The sequence below is a fragment of the Chenopodium album genome, chromosome 18 (genome assembly GCF_948465745.1).
Source record: "Chenopodium album chromosome 18, dcCheAlbu1.1, whole genome shotgun sequence".
Taxonomy (NCBI): domain Eukaryota; kingdom Viridiplantae; phylum Streptophyta; class Magnoliopsida; order Caryophyllales; family Amaranthaceae; genus Chenopodium; species Chenopodium album.
The window spans coordinates 25267855-25274977 of record NC_137851.1 but is presented as its reverse complement, the minus strand read 5'-3'; the positions used below and the strand labels follow the sequence as shown (position 1 = coordinate 25274977).

General features: G+C 40.1%; 1 pseudogene; it reads left to right on the top strand.

Annotated features, from left to right (window-relative positions):
- The first annotated feature begins 1426 nt into the window (after positions 1-1426).
- Positions 1427-1525, top strand: LOC145593295 (small nucleolar RNA R71; annotated as a pseudogene).
- The last annotated feature ends 5598 nt before the right edge of the window (positions 1526-7123 follow it).

The window sequence follows — 7123 nt, the reverse complement described above, 5'->3', positions numbered from 1 at the left end:
CCCACTCAAAATATCCTTGAGGAATTTGGCATAGTTTGGCATTTGGTTGATCACATCGGTAAAAGGTAGAGAAAGGTGGAGTTGTTTTAGCATCTCAATGAATCTCCCAAATTGTTCATCCAATTTGTGTCTCATGAATTTTTGTGGGTAGGGGAGTTTGGGTCTCACAATCTCTTTCTCTACTTTCACCTCTCTAGGTGTCTCAACAACTACCTCATCCAATGATGCCCTTTTTTCCTCATCCTCAACCAAAACCTCCCTAGGAATCTCCTTATCTACATCCTTCCTAGGCAATAACTCCTCAAGTTTCTTGGGGTCAAGACCTTGGGAAGGTAAAGAAGAAGGGCTTGCATGATCTTTCAAGGCATTAGCAAGTTGAGAGATTTGGTTTTCAAGCATTTTATTGTGGGTCATCATTTCATTGAATTTTTTATCGCTCACGGCCATGTATGTGTTCAACAACTTGGTTTGATTCTCAATTATCTCCTCCAAATTAGTCCTAGGTGAAGAAGGTTGAGAATAGGAACTTTCACCTTGAGTTTTTGGAACAAACCCGGGTGGGGGACCTCTTTGAGAATTATTTTGAAAATTACCCCGTCCTTGATTGTTCCAATTACTCCTATTTTGACTTTGGCCATAGCTTTGATTATGGTTTCCACCACCTTGATTATGGTTACCACTACCTTGGTTATGATTTCCATAACCTTGGTTTTGGTTACCATAATTTTGGCCTTGATTACCATAATATTGGCCTTGATTTTGGCCACTATAACCTTGATTATTATAGTTACCACGAGAACCTTGGTTCCCTTGGTTTCTATAACCACCACCTTGGTTATAGTTGTCAAAATTGCCTTGGCCTTGGAAGTTCCTATTCCATTGACCCCTTTGATTATCAAACAGTTGACCATTATTATTCGACACATAATTCACATGTTCACTCTCATGGTTATCAAACTCATCAACACATTCATTAGGACAAGCACTAGAGTCATGATCATACGATCCACATGCATCACAAAACAAGCAACCCAAAGGCATATTATGTGAAGAGGGAGGGGGTTGAGAGTTAGAAGGAGTACCTCTCCCCTTAAATTGGGAGGGAAGATTCGAAGCTTGAGAAGGGGAAGAAGTGCTCTCCAACTTAGCTTTGATTGCGGTGACCTCCATTCCTAAGTTTGTCATTTGGGAGGAAAGGTTGTTGATTGCGTTTAGATGGTCCACCGAGTACAATGAAGATTGCTTGCTTGAAGAGTCCCTCTCCCCATCTTGCCAATCCCTATAATATGTCACCACGTCCTCAATGATGTCCACAACTTCTTCTTCGGTTTTGTTCATGATAGGGCCCCCGGCCCCTCCATCAAGGCATGACTTGCCTTGGGGACTTAAACCGCCATAGAAGATTTGGATCACTTGGTATGTGGGGATTCCGTGGTGAGGGCACTCCCTTTGATACTCTTTGAATCTCTCCCATGCTTCGTAAAGGCTTTCACTCGGCCTTTGCTTGAACCCTTGAATCAAGGCTCTTGCCTCCGCCGTCTTCTTTTGGGGGTAGAAGCGGGACAAGAAAGCCTTTGTGACATCGTCCCAAGTTCTCAAGGAGTTGAGCTTCACCTCTTTGTCTAGCCACTCCAAAGATCTTCCTATTAGAGAGAAAGGGAACAACTTGAGGCGGATAAATTCTTGAGAAACCCCATTGACTTTGATGGTGTTGCAATATTTTTCAAACTCTTTTAGATGGTTCAATGGGCTCTCATTCTTAGCCCCACTATATTGCCTTCTCTCAATCAAGGTGATCATTGCCGGCCGGATTTCGAAGTCATTTGCCGGAGTAGTAGTTGGAGCTATTCCTCTCTCAAACCTATATGCCCCGGGCACTCCAAGCTCCTTCAAGGCTATTCTAGGATTTTCACCCATTCCTTGCTCTTCTTGAATTTCTTCTTCACTTGAAGAGCTATAACCCAAGGATCTATTATCCACTCTTCTTCTTGAAAGAGTCCTCTTAATTTCCGGATCAAGGGGAACAAGGGAACGATCACGGGTTCTATGCATGCAAAACTCAAACAAAAATATTAGTAGCACGGCTACAAGTGTAGCCTAAAGAAACAAAATCTTTTTGTATTTTTTTTATAAAATGAAGTAGACTCAACAACAAAAGCTAAGCACCAATAGCGTTCCCCGGCAACGGCGCCATTTTGACAAGATGAAAATGCATGTCGTTTTCTACCCTTTCCCCAAGCCAAACAAAATTTGTAAACACCTAACCAACCTTATATGAATATAGGGTAAGTTAAGGGTCGGTCCCAAGGGAATGCAATGATGAAAACTAAAGTCTAAGTCAAGCTACCTCGGAATCGAAAATGAGATATTGGTTGGTACTAAAATGAACTAGATCAAATTCAACAAATAATCAAAGGTCTAAACACTAGGGATATGGGTTCCACATGCAAAATCAATGATAATGCTAGATTAAAGCTCAATCAATTAATTCAAGTATTGCAATGGACAAACAATAGTAGCAATCAAGAGAGTTTAAATACTATCTCCTATAGGCCAATCTAGTGGTCGCTATGAAAGGCAAACCAAGAAGAATCATAAGCAAACTCAATCAATTAGAGCAACCTTTAAATCAATTAGTCATGTCATTAAGAGTTGCAATGCAATCTAGATTAATCTTATAGGGTGATCAATCCTAATCTAATCAATCTCATGCAAAACTATGTCAACCAATTTAATTGCAACAAATCAACCAATCAAAGAGCATCAACTAGCATTTCCATTAATCAAACATGCTTCCCCCTTTCCCTAGCAACTAATCTACTCACTAATCATGGTGAAATTCAAGAACAAATAACTAGAAATTGCATTGATCATCATTCTATATCAAAATCTAATAGAAATCAAAGTATTCAATATTATCAAACTCAAATCCAAGAAAAACAAACATCAAGCAAAAGAATCAAATAACAAGTAAGTAAAAGATGAAAGAAAGAAGAGAATCTCACTAAAATTGATGATTGAAAATGAAGAAATCCAAACTTGATTGATCAATTGTTGAGTTACAAATCAAAAACCAAGAACTTCTCTCTAACTTCTCTCTCTAAAACTAAGCTAATGAAAATTATCAAAAAGTTAGATTCAAAAAAAGAAATACAATTCTATTTATAGGCTAAGAAGAAATCGGCAGCTCCCGTGGTGTCTCTCGATAAGCCCGCGCCCGCAGAAAAATGGGTACGGAACCCTCCGCGGGCTGCCTGGGCAGCACCCGCGCCCGCGGCGAAGTCCCCTGCTCCCAAAGGCTGATCAGGGGAGCCGCGGTCTCTCTGAGCGGAGAGACCTCTCCAAATTGCCCGCGCCCGCGGAGAGACCGCGGGGCAACCGCGGCTAGTTCCTGCCAACTTTTGGCACTTTTGAACAATAAAAGCCCGCGCCCGCGGCTTGAAGTCCCGCGCCCGCGGCCTGGTGGAAAGCCATGGAGACCTCTCCGAGGTCTCTCCAAGGCCTCTCTAAGCCCTCTCTAGCCAAATGCTTCTTCCTTGCTTGATCATTGAGGTCCCGAATTGCATCCTTTGCCAAGGTGAATCTCACAATACCTACACAAGTAAACAAAGGAAGGAAATAAAAGGGAAAAAGAGCAAAATAAAGGAAAAACACGATAAAAACACGAGAAGCATAGAGAAAGAGGAAAAAGGAGAAACTAAACGAAAAAGGGCCAAAACTAAAAGAAGAAAGCAACAAAAAGGGAAAGAAATAACCTAAAAGACTACCTTATGAATGCCAAAAATGACACTCATCAAAGAACAATTACACTAATCAAGATCAAACATCTAAATCAAATCAAACAAACATGAATCTAAACAAAACATAAGATCAGATAGAGTTAGAAATGTTCATTGATAATAGAGATGATCTTCAACATAATTGTCACCCTTGTATCATCAATCTCTCAAATCACCATCGAAATCTCTAACTTTCTCTCTCTAAATCTACTCCTAAACTAACCCTAAAACTAGAGAGAGAAACTCTCAACTAAGCTAAAATTATGATCAAAATTATGTCTCAAAACTTCTTACAAAAATCGGTTGTCAAAAGGTATTTATAAGAGGCGCGAAAAATGAAATCGAGCAAAGCCGCAAACAGGGAGGAGCGCCCGTGCGAGTAAAGCCACGAGCCCGCGCACGCTCCATGCGTGCCCGCGCGGCTGGGTAACGTGTCCGCGCTCTTCTGGGTTTCTTCGACTTCTTCGCCGCTTCCTGCGCTCGTAAATGCGTCTCGTGAGCTCCACTTGATACATGTTGGGGGTGGCAATTTGCAAGGGCCTCTACGGTGGGTTCAGCACCATCTTTTCATGAGAGCACGACTTGAGAGCGCAAGAGCTAGAACCTCGAGCATCCTTTTCCTTGTATCTTGAGCTTTCCCAATGCTATGAGCTTACTCCAAAAGCATCTTCCAACTTAGAAAACCACCAATATTGAGACTCAAACCTTGTACAATACCTACAACCATGAAAAGAGGAGAAATAAAGGAGAAAACATAAGAAAAACCATATAAACACAAAACAAGAGAGAAAAGGGAAATAAAGAGAAAATGCATAAAACTAAGCATTTATTAAGAAATAAAGCTATAAAAAGAAGGTAAAAACAACTTAAATACTTATCAAATGAATGCCATTTTTATGGCACTCATCAGTCCGCCTGGCGTAGGAGTGTACGGGCCCAAGATATCCATGCCCCACTTGGCGAATGGATATAAATGGCCGTCAGATCAGTAGTCAGACGATGGATTAGCTTGCCAAATCGTTGACACTTGTCACACTTCTTCACCATTTCCATGGCGTCTGCCTTAAGCGTGAGAAAAAAGTAGCCCTAACGCCTAGCTCTGACTGCTAGAGCCCTACCGCCAATATGAGAGGTGTAGTAGCCCGAATGTAATTCTTCTAGAATCTCTTGCCCCTTCTCAGGGGTGATGCACTTCAAAGTAGGCTTCAGAAAGCCCTTATTGAAGAGTTCTCCATTTTTATTTCAAAGTTGGACGCACATTTTTTATTGCGACCATTTCTGGATACGTATCCGACAGGGTACCGTCTAGCGTTATCCATCCAAGTTAAACTTCTGTTTAGAACTCCGTTGGGATGTTCTTCAGCAATACTTCATTTTTCCATTACTTCCCCGAAGACTGACCGAGGCGTATCACAGGAGGTGGATGATGCCAGCTTTGACAGAGCATCCGCCAGATTGTTTTCAGACCAAGGCACTTGACTTAGATGAAATTCTTCTAGTGTCTTAGAGTCAAATTTGACCGCCTACAGGTATTTGATCATAGCCGGATGGGTGGCCTTATAGTCCCCATGGTATTGGCTAACGAGCAACTGAGAATCAGATAAGGCATCAATTTTTGTTGCCCCTGCCGTTTGGCATATGCAAATGCCGACTAGTAGGGCTTGATACTTTACCTCATTATTTGAGGCTTCGAACTTGAATAGTAGTGCATATTCATACTTCCCCTTCAAGAGACTGACATATAACTCCTGCACCACAGCCGTTCACAGTAGATTTTCCAAACCATGTCTAGATTTTCTAGCGCCTGACCCTTCACTACCTTTCTTGGTTCGAAAGTGATTTCAAGATTTTGCATTTCAATAGCCCATTTGAGCATTCTGCCGGATGACTCCAAGGTTATCATTGGTCGCTTAAGGGGTTGGTCTAAATAGACGACAACCGAATATGCCAAGAAGTAAGGTTTTAACTTCTTAACAGCCATGAAAAGAGCAAGGCCAAACTTTTCAACCATTGGGTACCGTAGTTCAGCATTTCGAAGAACATGGGTAATGAAATAGACTAGGAGATGATTGTCGTCTCTCTCAGCAAGGAGAACAACACTGAGAGCATGATCTGAAACGGCTAATTACATGTAAAGAGTCTCTTTGGGCAAAGGGCTAACAAGCCTTGGCAAAGAGTGTAGATGTTCTTTCAATTTCTGAAAGGCCGCGTCACCATCATCCCCCCATTTTAAACTAGTCTTATTTCTGATTGATTGAAAGAAATAAAGGCACTTGTGTAGGGAATATTTCAAGCATCCAAACTTGAGCCCACTGTGATCATACACTTAAGTATGGTGGCGTCCAAAGAGAAGGAAACTAGAGCAAAAGAGTCACCAACAAGTTTTAGGAACTAGTAAACAGTTCACAAGGTTAAGATTACACCCCTTCACGATCCATGAGATCGCTAACTCCATAGTGATCTAGAACCATGTCTAGATATTCGGGGATGATGGTTCAAATCCAACCTAAAAGAGATTGAACCTGCCCTAAAAATACGCCTCTACTTTATTCTTCTCATATTCATGTGCGCTTTTTGACTAACATACAAACAATATATTAATCCTAAACCTGTTTAACCTATGTTGGTTGAATATTAATGTACAAACAAGACTATTATTGGCGAGCACTTGAATTAAAATCACATTAGCCTAAATAAAATTCTTAATTATCTTATTAAGCGTGATTACAAGGACAAATTTCCTTTAATCCTGCAAGAGAATGCATGATCAAGCAATAACAATAAACATCAAGCAACATAATAATATTGACACAACAAATCATCATCATCAAAATAATATTTTCAATCTCATCAAAGCATAATAATATTAACAAGATCCTAGGGATGATACTAACATGATTAATAAAAAATATTAGCGTGTCACTAAACATTAAAGATCAAAGCTTTAACCCTAACATGATATTAACAAGATAAAAGAAATAGGAAGCAACCTAAACATGATACTAGAAAGCAATAAATAACATCCTAACATGATACTAGGAATTAAAATAATCTAAGCATGATTCCTATATTAAAATAATAATTAAGTAATTAAATTACTTACTTTGATGCCTCGTATCTCTTTCTAATAACAAAAGACACACGTTAGTAACTTCAAGGAAAATATTAAATCTAACAATTAATTTAAATAATTGAAATAGGGATTTGGGACCAAACGTTTAGAAATTATCAACCTTTTACGTCTAGGGCGAAGGCAACTTCGAGCTTGGCATGGTGTGTCTAAAACTCGTGAATGCGGTATTGTGTTTATGAAAAGGCTAGGCTTAGAAAGAGGGAGAAGGAAT